The sequence below is a fragment of the Crinia signifera genome, chromosome 6 (genome assembly GCF_055691185.1).
Source record: "Crinia signifera chromosome 6, ASM5569118v1, whole genome shotgun sequence".
Taxonomy (NCBI): Eukaryota; Metazoa; Chordata; class Amphibia; order Anura; family Myobatrachidae; genus Crinia; species Crinia signifera.
Genome location: NC_139222.1, coordinates 24,942,890 through 24,957,743, shown reverse-complemented (window position 1 = coordinate 24,957,743; position 14,854 = coordinate 24,942,890). Strand labels below are relative to the sequence as shown.

The following is a 14,854-nucleotide window of genomic DNA, read 5'->3' as shown; positions in this document are numbered from 1 at the left end:
AATACCATCACCTGCTGCCAGATACAGCAATGTCTTCTCTCGGTCCCCCGTAACTTAATCACCGTGGCTGCTGGAAGTGAGAGGCCTCAGGTAGGATCAGCAGCGCTGCGCCAGCAGGGAGCCGAGATTCTGCCGCCACTGACACGGGGATTGGTCTTCGGGAAAATGGCCGCCGCTCCCTCACACAGGGGACATACTTTATGGAGACTTACTAGGCGTCGTATTTACAGCACGGAATCTATCAGCTACCGGTGACCGCACCTCACAGAACTCTCGCTCTATGCATTCTATCAATGCCGCTTCTATCAGTCCTGTAGTGATGTCTCATTGTGTGTCCTCATACAGCGGCGGCCATTTTGTTGTGGGCTGTGCTCAGCTCCCAGACTCCTCCGCGGCTGTAGCCAAAGTGTATTTCCTGTGTTGGCAGAGTGGGAGGAGCTGTGTTACCAGGGAAACGTCCCTTCCTGGTGTGCATGGCAGGCAGGAGGGAGAGTGCTGCAGCTGGCACCAGGTGACCCCAGGTATTATACTGCTAGTAACAGCATAGTAGTGATTGCTGGGTGTGAGCCATAAGGGCACTTACAGGGGAGCTGCTGTTCTACTCACACAGGCTGCAGTATAATACCAGGTGTCAGAGTCAGCTTCTTGGCATCCTAGGCAAAACTAATGCCCCCCCCTCCCTGAGTAGAGTCGCTAGTCGACCAATAGCGGTATTTAGGAGGAGGAGCCACACAATGTAAACAAACGCAACGTGCGGCTTCTGATTTTGGTTTGTTATTTTTTCTTCGTACCTGGATGCTACTTGGAACGAAGCGGACCGATCTACGCCGGAGGAGCCTTGTAAGTATCATTTCCTTCCACAGGTACCCCCTGGATTTCTTCAGGACCAGCAGGGCGGATGGATGCAGACCTACCTACGGGGTCAAGATAGGGGGCTTTTGTCCCCTGTATATTTGGAACCAGGTCCGGCTCAATGAGCCCTGGGCTGGTTATGCTCAAGAGGGGGGACCCCACGCCTTTTTTTAATTTTCTTTTTTAACACAAAATCGCACATTTTCATGACTAAAAATCGCACATTATCGCACTTTTTTGCCCGGTAATATGCAAATTCTCGTCAAAAAATGCGATTTTAAAAAATGCGATAATGTGCAAGTTTGGAATGGGACTAAAAATCTCATCCCATTAAATGTCACCCATGGAGTCTTCTTGCACACTGATCGCTCATGTCACTGTAACCATGGGAATAAATCACAGCAGCAATAGAACTGGAATATCAGCATCTGTAAATACTCTGTTTGTTGTATCACTGTCTCCTTTGTAAAGCTCAAAGGAATATGCTGCGCTGTATAAGAAACTGTTAATAAATAAATGATAGATGCAGTCAGTCAGCCAATCAGATGTGGCCTCCTCTATTACATGTTAGTAATTTGCACCAAGTGTGGGGAAGCTGCAAGTAATCAGCCCTGTAATAGACACAGATTACCCTCTGGCCACATCTGCAGGACCCTCCGCCCCTATAGCGTGAGGAGGCGTACACTCAGTCAGCACTGATACACCTATGTGTAATGCACACGTGGTAAGAAAATGACCAGAATGCATATGTGCCTATCTCTACATGTGCCACTATACAGATGGAGCCAATTCCCTGCGCTGGCGAGAGTCGCTCCATCTGACGGGGAGGCGCGTCCCCGCCGTTTGGCGGAATCCCTGCCTGTCTCCTCTTCAGGGAGACAGTCAGGGTTAGGGGGGGTCCAGGGAGGCAGCGTGGAGCGGCAGAGAGCTCAGTCGGAACGGGGCGTGCAAGCCCCCCTTTCCGGAGGATAGTGGGGGCTGGCGATTCTATCACAGCACCAGGCTGAATGAGCTGCGCTCCATCTGTATCACCAGCCCAATGTAGGGATTTCACAGCGCTTCACTTTTTCCACATTTTGTTATGTTACAGCCGTATTTTAAAATGGAATAAATTAATTTTTTCCTTCAAGATTCTACAAACAAAACGATAACATTATTGGAGATTTTTGATAATTTATTCAATATAAAAAGCTAAGAAATCACATGTACATAAGTATTCACAGCCTTCACTCCGCACCTTTGACAGCAATTACAGCCTCACGTCTTTTTGAATATGATGCCACAAGCTTGGCACCTTTCTTTGGGCAGTTTTGCCCATTGCTCTTTGCAGCACCTCCCAAGCTCCATCAGGTTGGATGGGAAGTGTCGGTACACAGCCAATTTCAGATCTCTCCAGAGATGTTAAATTGGATTCAAGTCTGGGCCACTCAGGAACATTCACAGAGGTGTCCTGAAGCCACTCCTTTGATATCTTGTCTGTGTGCTTAGGGTCGTTGTCCTGCTGAAAGAACCATTGCCCCAGTCTGAGGTCAAGAGCGTGCTGGAGAAAGTTTACATCCAGGATATCTCCGTACATTGCTGCATTCATCTTTCCTTCTATACTATTCATGGAAATCTCCAGCGGGGCTGCCATGTGGCTTCTGTCTGGCCACTCTACCATACAGGCCTGATTGGTGGATTGCTGCAGAGATGGTTGTCCTTCTGGAAGGTTCTTCTCTCTCCACAGAGGATTGCTGTAGCTCCGTGGTCCTCAAACTATTTTACTCTGGGACCCATCAGACAAAATAATAATTACAGGACCCCAGCAAGTTACTGCAGAAGGTCATCACATTATATGTGTAGTCAGCAGACAGCAAATGCATGGCGGCATTGTGGAGAAAGAAAATGACGTGAGGAGTCTAAAATAACAGACAATTCAGCAGATATTTAGACTCCTTCAATCACTGACTGAGATTAGAAAAGTCATCAGCCTGATGGTCAACAACATGGAGTCGTGACCCCATGCTGAGAAGGTTGGGACCCACTTTGTTGTCAGGACCAATGTTCCCTCTAATTTTACGAAGGCTGTGTGCTGCAAAAGATTTTGGCTGTGCAACTTTGGAAGGAAATTTTATTTTTTGTGCGTCACATATATAACTGGAGAATTACGTTCAGCATTTGTGTTAACTTTGCTTCAAAATGATATTAAACATTTAAACATTCAAAACACAGCACACAATGTAGTTAATGGGTGAAACACACATTAATTGAGTCCACAACTGCAAAAAGGGACCACTGCTGCTTTGTGCGCTCTGCTGTAATGTCTGTGCGCACGCTCGTCGAGTTGTGTGCGCGCGCACGCGTGCACAGCTTAGAGGAACACTGGTCAGGACCCACAGTTTGAGAACTGCTGCTGTAGCTCATTGGGTTCTTGGTCAGCTTGCCTAGAGCCCTTTTCCCCCGAATGCTCAGTTTAGACGACCAGCCAGCTCTAGGAAGAGTCTTGTTGTTTCCGATCTTCCATTTACGGATAATGGAGGCCACTGTGCTCATTGGGACCTTCAAAGCAGCAGATATTTTCAGTTCCCTTCCCCAGATTTGTGCCTCGTCACAGTCCTGTCTCAGAGGTCTACAGACAATTCCTTTGACTTCATGCTTGGAGGTGCACTGTGAAGTGTGGGACCTTATATAGACAGGTGTGCGCCTTTCCAAATCCTGTCCAATCACCTGAATTTACCACAAGTGGACTCCGATGAAGCTGTAGGAACATCTCAAGGATGATCAGTGGAAACAGGATGCACCTGAGATCAATTTGAGCTTCATGGCAAAGGCTGTGAATACTTATGTACATGTGATTTCTTCATTTTTTTAACAAATTACCAAAAATCTCCATAAACCTTTTTCCATGTTGCCATTATGGGGTAGTGCGTGTAAATTTTGAGGGTAAAATTTAATTCATTCCATTTTGGAATATGGCTGGAACATAACAAGATGTGGAAAAAGTGAATACTTTGGACGGTATATTAGTTTGGAAGCTGTATAACACACATGTGGTCTGCTATTACTGTGATACCAATATCTAATAGAATAATGGCTGCAATACGTTCCGCACCTCAGTGATGTGTTCCAGTAATACTTAGGATTACTCACATTACATGTATGTCTGTGGGGTAATAACATTATCACATGCTATTATACTGTGGGAAAGATTTATTGAGCAGCGGCTGATTCTCTGCAGTTTTATCCCAAGATTCCAAACTGCAATAACTATAAATTCAAAACCGTGTGGGTTCTACATGTAATATAAGGGAATTTAGCACTGGGGCTTTCATTGACCCCCCCCCCCAATACTCAGTGATGGTAATATACCTTGGTGTATACTATCTGCAACTAAATCCACGCTGCTTGGTATTTACATTAATCATATACACAGCTGTCACAATATTTAGTATCGATTGTGAGAACATCGGGTCATATGTGCTTTATTTTCACCTATCGCTCATCACCGCCATGAGACAGTCCGCGGTTACAGCGATGCGCAGCGCCCCGGTGTCTCTGTGGGTCCGGCACTCACACAGTAAGGACACGATCGCACGGTACAGCTGCACCTTTATTTTCATACACACTAGTTACATATATAACACACTAACCACTGATAACCCCATATAAGGGTAACATTACACTGCACACAGTTAGGACTAGAACTACTGTAAGAATCAGACAAAGGAAACCTTCCCCCATAGACAGTCAGTAATCACCTCCTGGAGTATGAGTGCTGGGATCCTCCTGCCGGATGGGACGATGATATGTCTTATGCAGCCCACACACGCACCGATGCCGGCGGTGCGATGCTATGCGATGGGGTGCGCGCTCCCGCGGCACCTCATCGCACAGTACAAAAAGTATGTGCTGCACATACTGTTTGTACCAGCTTTTTCTAGCATCGCATCGCATGCACATCACATGCACAAGGCATACGATGCTGTGTGTGCTAGTTAAGCCCACAACGCATGCTGGAATCGGTGCGTGTGTGGGCTGCATAACTGATGTAGGTCTGTGTGAGTCCACTACTCCTGCCAGTAGGGGACACCGGAAAGTCACCCGGCTCCGGCCGGCACACTAACCGTGCAACCAGGACAGCTGTCCTGGCTGTGTCTCTGCTGCTGAAGCTAATGGTACCACGCAAGAGAAGAACCCCGAGCCCCTGCTGTAAACCATTTCTATTCCTCAGATCTGGGCAGCGAGAGGGGGCGTGATCATGGAGATGCAGGTGTAGGGCGGGAGCTCTTGGACTCTCCGGCGTGTGTGTGTGCAGGAGATCCGTCTGCACGGGGAGAGAGGGTGAAGCGGCTTCCCCAGGATTCCGGGATGCAGATCTGGTCTGTGACTGGTGTCTCAGCATGGCTGCAGCAAGGCATGGACTGCCAGTGGAACACAGCAGTTGGGGGGGGGGAGCGAATCGGAGCAGGGAGTCGGAGAGGGGGGTGGGCCCCTCCACATGGGATTTGGAGCCGGCGTTTGAGACACACGGACATTGGAGCTTGAGGCTACAATAGCAGCTGCAGTCTCCCGCTGAGAGGTGTGTACCTCCCCATCTCCTGGGAAGACCTTGGTAGCCCCTGGCTGAAACAGAGTGGTGTGGAGCCAGAGCTTTTGGTGACAGGCATGCTGTGATAAGTGGCAGGGGCCCAGTGAATAAGGTGTCTGGTTCAACAGCATACAGCGGCATGTGAAAAAGCACTGCATAGGGAGACTGGTAAGATCTACCCAAATCTTAAGGATCAAGGGGCTGCCTTGTAAAGCGGGACACCTGGCAGTGTTCTGATTGGCAGTGCTTCTGATAAACATTGCCTGCAGTTATTACTTATTAGCAATGCTGCATTGTTGTCTGCTCCTCGGCTTACCGGGTTAATGTTCTCCCTCCCAACCTCCAGGAGGGCAGATTTATTCTGACCCCACACTATGGGTTAGATTTAATAGGTTGAGAGATTCATAAAGTGAGAGATTTGGGAAGAAATCTCCAGTTTTTTTTAAAGCGGCAATCATTTACACTGCAAAACCAGTTTGAGTTTGAAGTGTAAATGATCGCCGCTTTAAAAAAAAACTGGAGACTTCTTCCCAAATCTCTCACTTTCTGAATCTCTCATCCTATTAAATCTCACCCTATAAGTCTGAGGATAAGGGAGTGGAAAAACAGTATACGGGGCATTGGGAAAAAGTAATTACTCAATTATCAATAGGCCAGCCTGGTAAAGCGGGACACTAGGCAGGTTTCTGGCTGTTAGCATTTGTTATAACGGGTACCTTGGGTTAATCGTTATACCATCGGTTCTGAGATGAAAACTAGGAGGGTTAAAAATGTATGGCCGTTGGTGTCTTCTGACAGTGATTTACCCCTTTTACAGAAGTCTAAAATACTCCCCAGTTACACCAGGGGTCGGAGTATTAAAGATAGGGTGGTTAAATATGACATCACTGGTTGGGACAAGGCCCCCCCTGTCCAGAATTTTCTCTCCAGGAAAAATGGTTGCTTCAGGTGCTTGGGCTGCACTACGTGCAGGTCCATGTCAGCGGGGAGTTTTTTTACCCATCTGCACAAAGGGAATATAATCTTTATTAAATTTCCCCTGACATGTTCTTCTATCTATATTATTTACACTTTGACCTGCCCTTGTGGACTGACCTATGTTGGGAAGACCCAACGCTCTTTTAAAGAGCGCATGGCCCAACATAGGTCAGCCATTCAACAAGCCCTGTCTAGTGGCCACAGTGATCAGCCTGTCGCCCGTCATTGTTCGATTTTTAAACACAACGTTGCAAGTATTCGTACTATGATCATAGATCATGTTCCACCACTAGTTAGAGGGGGGAATAGGAATAAGATCTTACTTCAAAAAGAGAGTCGTTGGATTTTTGCATTAGGAACTATGTCCCCGGGGGGCCTAAATGAAACGCTGGGGCTCCAGTGTTTTCTTTGACTCTCCGGGATGTTACATAGGTCTCTTTAATTAAACATCTTTTAGCTTATTTTCTAGTTTTTCCTGTACATGTATGTTGTTTATTGTACCAGCATAGCTAAAATTGACAATTTGTTATAAGATTATTTGTCATACCATATTATATGCCTTATTGTTGCTTTGGGGCATCGTTACAATTGCTTGTTTTCAGTGATCGTATTATGTATTTATTGATATGAAGGTATAATCCAATTTTGGATACCAAATTACATTACTAGAGATCATTGCGTTACTGTGATGCTGTGCTTTCCTTTCAAATCATTTTAGATGCTTTTAAACATGTTTTTTATGATATTTTATTATTGTTATGTTTCCATAGAAACCGTTTTGGTCTGAGGCTCCGGCTTCCTGGTGCGGGGTGATGACGCGCAGCCTGTCAAGCCAATCTGATGGTGGGATGGTCCGGTCACGTGGGCGGAAGCGCAGGTCAGTGTGAGAGGCTTGTGCGCTGCCTCGCTGTGTTCCGGGTGTCCTGCGTCTGATGTGGACTTGTGCTAACAGGTGTGTGTGGCGCGCTTCGTACCTGGGAGGTTGTGGGATCAGCCAATCGGGTGGGGCATAGGGGGCGGGTTAATGTTGTATTGTTGGGTATTTATTGCCTATGTATATGTATATGCTTTGTGTCCCTGATGACGGAGGTGACTCCGTAACGGCGTAGGACCGCTAAATAAAGGACTTTTACTTAACCAAAGAGACTGTGTGAGTGCCGCCTTCATCCTGCTGATATACTATAGGATTCTGTGGAGTTCTTTTGGATGGCACCGCAGCAAGTTATACTTCTAACAAGTCGAGTGCCGGGTGTTCCTGTGTCATATATATATATATTAGGTGATTCATCGCGCCCTACGGGCGCTCTTCACACCGTCGTAAGGGGCTGCGCCCCCTTAATTTGTGAACATTTGTATATGAGAAAGATGGTTAGAATTGTATGAAAGATGCCTGTATTGCAACTTCAGCTATAGGTGAAATGTGTTAAATAGAGAGCATATGATGTGGAAGGGGGTGTGTAGTGTTTTGTTTAAATAAAAAGCGGTTACAGAGTAAGATGTACATTGATAGTGTGGATGGTACAGTGACATTTGTGGGTGTGGGGGGGCTGTGTGTGCATGTTGTTTAGGTGTGTGTGTGTGCAATAGTAGGGTGTTTTTGAGTCAGCGGCTCCCCACTGGCGGAGGTCACGACACAGGAAAACAGGAGGCTGGGTAGTGATAGGGGTGTGTGGGCATAAGGGGGACTAAAGAGGAGGGTGGGAGATACTGTGCAGCTTCTGCCAGTGGGTGAGGGTCCAGCGTGGCAGTACAGGATGGTGGCCCTGAGTCAGTGTCTCCTCCTACTGGGTGGGAGTTCGGGTGCATGAGAGCAGGAGGCTGGGCTATGAGGCATGATAGGGGCATGTGGGTAAAACAGCGTCAGCGACTCCCCAGTGATGGAAGTTACAGTTCAGGAGAGCAGGAAGCTGGGTAGTGATAGGGGTGTGTGAGTATACGGGGGACTAAAGAGGGGCTTAGGGGTGCCGTGAATTGCGGGAGGGGCGCGGGGGGTGCTGTGAATCAAGGGAGGGAGGGGGCGGGGGTCCGCAAAGCGTGGGAGGGGGCATGAATCGCGCAAGGGGGGGGGGGATGACGTGAATCGTGGGAGGGGGCGTGAATCGCGGGAGGGGGGGTGCGCGGGGGGTCCGCGATTTGCGGGAGGGGGGGCACGGGGCGCGATGAATCAACCTAGTTGGTTATATATTCTTGTAGAAGGATGGTAGGATGTTGCGGTCATTCAGAATGCATTTACATAAACAGTAATAGTAGCAGTAAAAGATCTGACTTAAAGCACCTACAGTAAAACAGAACAGGTGTTATATTATTATACAAAGAATTGGTTGATGATGTCTAGGTTGACGTGCACATAGTTGTCACTGGAAAAAAATTGCCACAAGAAAAAATCAACACAGAAAGGTCTACACATGTAAATGTTGACATAAGGGGGTGCCGCGAATTGCGGGAGGGAGGGTCGTGGGGGGTGGTTGACGCGAATCGCGGGAGGGGGGTACCGCGAATCATGGGAGGGGGTCGCTGGGGTGCAAATCGCCACAAGAAAAAATCAACACAGAAAGGTCAACACATTAAATGTTGACATAAGTGTGGCACTTCATTGGTGACCATGTCAACAAATGAGAATGAATATGAAAACATTCTTAAAATGAAAAATAAATCTTCAAAAACTCAGGTCAACCTTTTTCATCGTCGACCATAGCCGTGTCAGTGTTTTGCATGAGCCATTTGATCCTGGGGTTGCTGTGAATCGTGGCGGCTGGGGGGGGGGGGGGGTGTCCATGGGAGGGGGTGGGGGGGTGTGTGCCATGAATTGGGGGAGGGGGGGTCGCGGGGGTGGGTGCTGCGAATTGCGGGAGGGGTGGGCGCGGGGGGTTGCAGCGAATCGCGGGAGGGGGGGTCACGGGGCCGGGGGGTTTGCCGCGAATCACAGGAGGGGGGTGGGATGGGTGCGGGGGGTTGCAGTGAATTGCCGGAGGGGGGGTCGTGGGGGCTGGGGTTGCCGCAAATCGGGGGAGGGGGGGTGCCGCGAATTGCGGTAGGGGGGGTTCGTGGGAGCGTGTGAATCATGGGAGGGGCCGCCCGAATCGCGCGGGGGGGGGGGGGGGGGGGGGCGCTCACCTGGTGTGTCTGGTGAGTAGCTGTGTCTTTGCTGGGTAACATGGGGAGGCAGAGGGTGTCTGGCACTGTGCATACCTCCCAACTAGGGATGCCAATCCCGGGGCATTTTTTCAATCCCGGGATTGAAAAATGCTCAATCCCGGGATTCCCGGGATCCCGGGATTGGCTTCCCTAATAATAAAAAACACCATGGGCGCCCGAGCGCTGGGTGGGTGGGCGGTTGTCAGGGAGCGCTGGGTGCCGGTGAGCGGGCGGGCGTCAGCGGTGGGTGGGCGGGCGTCAGCGCTGGGTGGGTGGGCGGGCGAGCGGGCGTCAGCGCTGGGTGCCGGTGAGCGAGCGGGCGGGCGTCAGCGCTGGGTGGGTGGGCGATCGGGCGTTTGGCCGGGAGCGCTAGGCGGGCAGCCGTGGATGTGCGGCTGTGCCCTGCGCAGCGTGACCTCGTCACGCTGCGCACTGCGGGTTATGGGAGAAGCCGGGCAGCGTCTGAGTGCTCAGACGCTGCCCGGCATTAAACTGCGCATGCGCAGTTTAATCCCGAAATCCCGGGATTGGATATTCCAATCCCGGGATTGGATATTCCAATCCCGGGATTGGATATTCCAATCCCGGGATTGAAATCCCGGCGTTTTGGGGGCCAAATCCCGGGATCCCGCCGATCCCGATCCCGGGATTGGCCACCCTACTCCCAACATGACCCATGCCAGGAGGGACACAATGCTCTGCCGCTGGACTTTCTTCCTAATGTATGATTACCTCCATCTGTGTTGAACAGGTTAATTGATAGGAAAGGTGCTTCAACATAGGTGATGGCAATCATACATTAAAAGGAAAGTGCAGGAGCAGAGCAATGTGTCCCTCCTATGACTGTGGGCTCACTGGGCTGGTTCTCTGTCATGTGAGTCAGAGACTCCACCCAGCGTTAGAGGGTCAGACACACTTTGAGTGACAGATGTAGCCAAATATATAAGAGATAGTGACGAGAATGAAGATTGTGTATATAGGTTTTAAAACATGTAGGCAGGTATGGAAGGAGGATGCAGTTATTGCTTTAAGGGATAAGTCCCATTAGGACAGGGGTGGGGAACCTCAGGCCCGGGGGCCGTATGCGGCCCCCGTAGCCGGCCTGAGTGGCCCGCCCACCCGCTTTGCCAGGAGTTAAGCACAGGGGAATTCTCGCGATAGGACGGTAGTTCCCACGAGATTCCTCTTAATCAACAGCAGCCGGAGACTGTCAGTCCTATTCAGCGGCAGCCGCCGGAGCGTGGGACGGCTGCAGCAGGACAATTTGTAAGATTATTTTTTACATATGGCCCCCAAAGGATTTTTTCCCCATACAAACGGCCCTTGGCACAAAAAAAGGTTCCCCACCCCTGCATTAGGAGAATGTCTTTATTTATACAAGTCCTATTGATGAAAAAATAGAAAGGATACCTTGTTTATACCTAAATAGGCTTCACAATATTGGGCAATTGCCTTAATGGAGTTTAACAAGGAAGATTTATTACCACATACAATTTATATAGTAATTGATACATTTGTGTCCAATCACACTGTACTGCTGGCAAGGTGCCCAGACAGTTATAAAGAGCAACAATTGTTTGATGGTGTGGGATTTGTTATATATTTTGAAAGAGCACTGATGACCTCTGCTGGTGGTTGTATGTAAGATGCTTAATACATTTTTGGACCAGAGTCTCAATTTGTGTCAATCTATAGTGGTGCCTGTTGACACAATGCCCAGACGTTGTGTATAACAACTGTGTGGTTATTGCGCAGTGTCAGATTTTTTCTAGATTATGTGTCCTTAAAGAACACTATTGACTCTGCTGGTATTTACCTTATATGACACTAGTGCACACTTATAGATGACCCCCAGTTATTAAATGTTTATAATTATCAATGCCTCTATCGTGGCCGGGTACTGGGCTATTCTTCTAATATACACTTAATTGCGTCATGTGTATAGGACTGATAAAGTGGAGGCACTGTGAGAACAATGGTCCTACTATTTCTCAAACAATAAATATGACAATGACATTCCTCTAGCCTGCATTACAACTTCCTACTCCCTGCCTAACATGGGTTAGGACACGTGTTTCGCATGTTTAGCTTCCTCAAGCCAAATGATTGTATCCACGTTTGAACCTATATTCCTATGTCCAGCCAATTGCTGGATCGTTTCAGGTCATGTGGTCTTTTGTAGCCAATTGTATGGCTTATTGTCCGGCGTCTTATTGAGGGAACTTCCGCCCTTCCCCAGGAGGGTGTATACTGCTACTCCGTGTGACGTCAAGCCGCTGGTCACGTGACTGCGGCGTCAGGTCACGTGATTGGTCACATGCACGGCTTACACCAATCCCCAAGCGGCAGGACTTTGGCCCAGGTGACTGTGTATTTGATATTATACCACAGAACCTGTATGTCTTATAAGTTAGTGTTTTTACACATTAAATTTGTACATTTGCCTGTATTTAACGTACTTGGAATTAATAGTATACAGCGTGTGGCCCAGTCTCTTCCTGCAGTTCTGTGGTTAGAAGGTAGAACCTGTTGCTTACACTTAGTTGTAGTTTTCAGTTATATTCCAAGCAGAATTTGTGATGTGCCCTGTATCATGTATATTTTATGCTGGATATGATCTCTGTTCTAGGATGAGTATATGATAATCCATATATACATAATGTAATGTACCAGTAGGGTATCCTTTAATATTGGATCCCTATTGGTAAGTGATTAGTGCTCTTGTGAACATGCTCAAACTTGGTGAAATGTAATACAAAAATGTGTGAAAAATAATCAAATAAACGTGAGAGGATATAATAAATTAAATTATTGTGTCCCTACAATATAGGGTTATGAAATTGTGGTAAGTATACTAGGAGTAACTGGTGACAGGGGGGAAATTGCTTAATATGTGCCCTTGTGATGATAGTGATCTTAAATAAAAGAAAAATTGTTGCAAAAAATGTGTGTCTGATTATTGGGTGAAATTAAGTAATAATTGTGCAATATTAGACAGAATTTTATTCTTTGGTGGAAGATATGTTTGCAGTACAGTACCAATTACTGTGGGTGTGTGTGTGCTTTTGTGATGAGATATTGTGTTATTGAATATCCGCTGTGGATATATTATTTTAGCCCATCTCAAGGTATAGTGATGATTTTAGGGGGTCGTATCCCCTGCTGGATTCTACTGCGCTGCTGATTTGGTCTGGTAAGTAAATTGGTAAAAGGGGGTTTCTGGTAAGTATGTTACACTTAATTAAGTAGTTATTGTATTCATAGGTGAAATACATTTCCTATGATGAATTTATTCCTTGGTAACTGAACTGTACATGTTGGGGGTTCTTGACGCAAAATGGTTGAATGTAGTGATTCTTTTATGAACATCATAAGAAAGGTAAATAACTGTTGTATTCATTTAAGCCTCGGGGTTGTAGGCAATCCATCAGGAGGATCATCTTGGTTTCATTTTTTAGGAGTTCGGCATCCAAGTCTCCTCTGATTCCAAGTTGGATGTGCCTCACGCCAAACACTTTTAAGCCCCTTGGATCGTTGAGATTTCTTTAAGTGCTCTTTTTTCTCCATCATTGATGTTACTTGATTTCCGTTGTTGTTTGGCTAAAAATTTGTCTAGATCTTGTGAGACCAGAGTGTGATAGACCTGGATCTGTGGACAGATTTTTGCGTCTGGTAGAAATTTTTCTTTATTTTTGATCTGTCAAATGGTTCCGGTGTTGGGAGACATGTGCCATGTTCTATTGATGACGGAGGATATGTCTCATTTCCGGATGCTAGATCCTGTAGTATTTCTAGTATGGGCTGGTCATCCTCTTCTAACACCTCCTGATTATAGGAGTCGGGAGGGTTGTTCATATGACTCGAAATACCAGATGATCTAGTGGTGTCATCTCTATTTTGTGTTTTTTGAGGAGAGAATTTTTTTAGGAGGATTTTCCTTGTGAAAAGATTGAGGCCTTTTTCTATGTCAAATCTGTCTACTTGTGAGGATGGCGAGAAGGATAAACCTCGTTTTATGATGGATTCTTGGTTTGTAGGGAGTTCTCTACTGGTTAAATTGATAATCTTCAAGAGGGTGGAGATTGCGGTTGTTTTTGGGGAGTTTGGATGTATCATTCCTTGAAACGTCTCCTCTCTCTGGGTTCCTCTCTCCAATCCAGTTATTCCCGTTTTCTTCTTCTTCCCCCCCTGATCTTTCTCCAGGTTCTCTGCCTGGTTTGCGGCCTGTCTCTAAAAAATTTAACTGGGAGAATCTGTTATCAATTGTTTCATTGTCTGAAGAATCAGGTTCTGAGGTTGTATAATTAGAGGTGTTTCCACTTCTGTTTGTGTTTTGTTGGGATCTTCCTGCTCTGATGTTCCATTTAAAGATTTTGTTATTCTGGAAGTCCATTTTATCTCGTTGGAATTTCCTCTTTTTACGTTCGATCATTTCTCTCATAGGTTTCAATCTCGTTCTTGTATTTGTCATATTGGTTTTGAAAATTGATCTAGTGTTTCATAGTTTTTGAGTTTTTCCCCCAAAACATTAATTTCTTGTAAAAGTTGATTTAGAATGATTTAGTCATGTTTTACCAGAATTTTTTTTAAATCTTGTGAACATTGTAGTAATGTTTTCTCCCATTCTACCTTCAGATTGTGTGAAAACAGAATGGTGTACCAGTGCAGGCTTGAGAAAAAATGAATACTACTAGAACAGTATCTTTTACAATTTAAATTTTAATTCATTAGCTGTAGTTTAAATTATGGAATTCCATATATAAAAAGTTTAAGAAATTTATGGACATACAATAATCAAATCAATAATCATCACTGTATAATTCATCAGTTGTATGGGGCATATTACCAAGCTGACATCAAAAGGTCAATGGTTTCAAGTTTAGCAGGTGAAGCACCAGGTGGGCGATTTGTCCCAAAGAACAGAGTCCATAGGATCCTCTGATGGGGTGAATGGTAAACCTGGATGACTTTTGAAAGTCTGGCACTGAATAAGATTCTCCTCCGGATGAGGTGATTTTGTATGAAGATGAATGTCCGTATTCTTGGATCGCCCACACTGAAGGTAGAATTGAGTGTCCAAATGTTAAAAGCTTAACGCGTTTCCCTGCTTCTGCTCCTGAGCTTTGCTGCGTTATGCAAAGCCGTTCTCCCCCCTCTGACGGTGCCGGGCAGGGGGAAAGCCACTCAGTGTGCATGCACTGAGCAGCTTTCCCCCCTGCAATGATAGCAATCATCGCTGTCCATAATCTCCCAGTGTGTATGGACCTTTAGTCAGCAGCTATAGAGAGGAGGGGGGGGGGGGGGGCGGCTGGATGAGGGGGG

The 14,854-nt window shown here is 46.7% G+C and overlaps 1 protein-coding gene across 1 annotated transcript in view; it reads right to left on the bottom strand.

Annotated features, from left to right (window-relative positions):
- The window catches only part of LOC146010220 (uncharacterized), a 137,929-nt gene that overhangs the window by 65,318 nt on the left and 57,757 nt on the right, over positions 1 to 14,854 (bottom strand). The gene's annotated exons all lie outside the window — the stretch shown is intronic.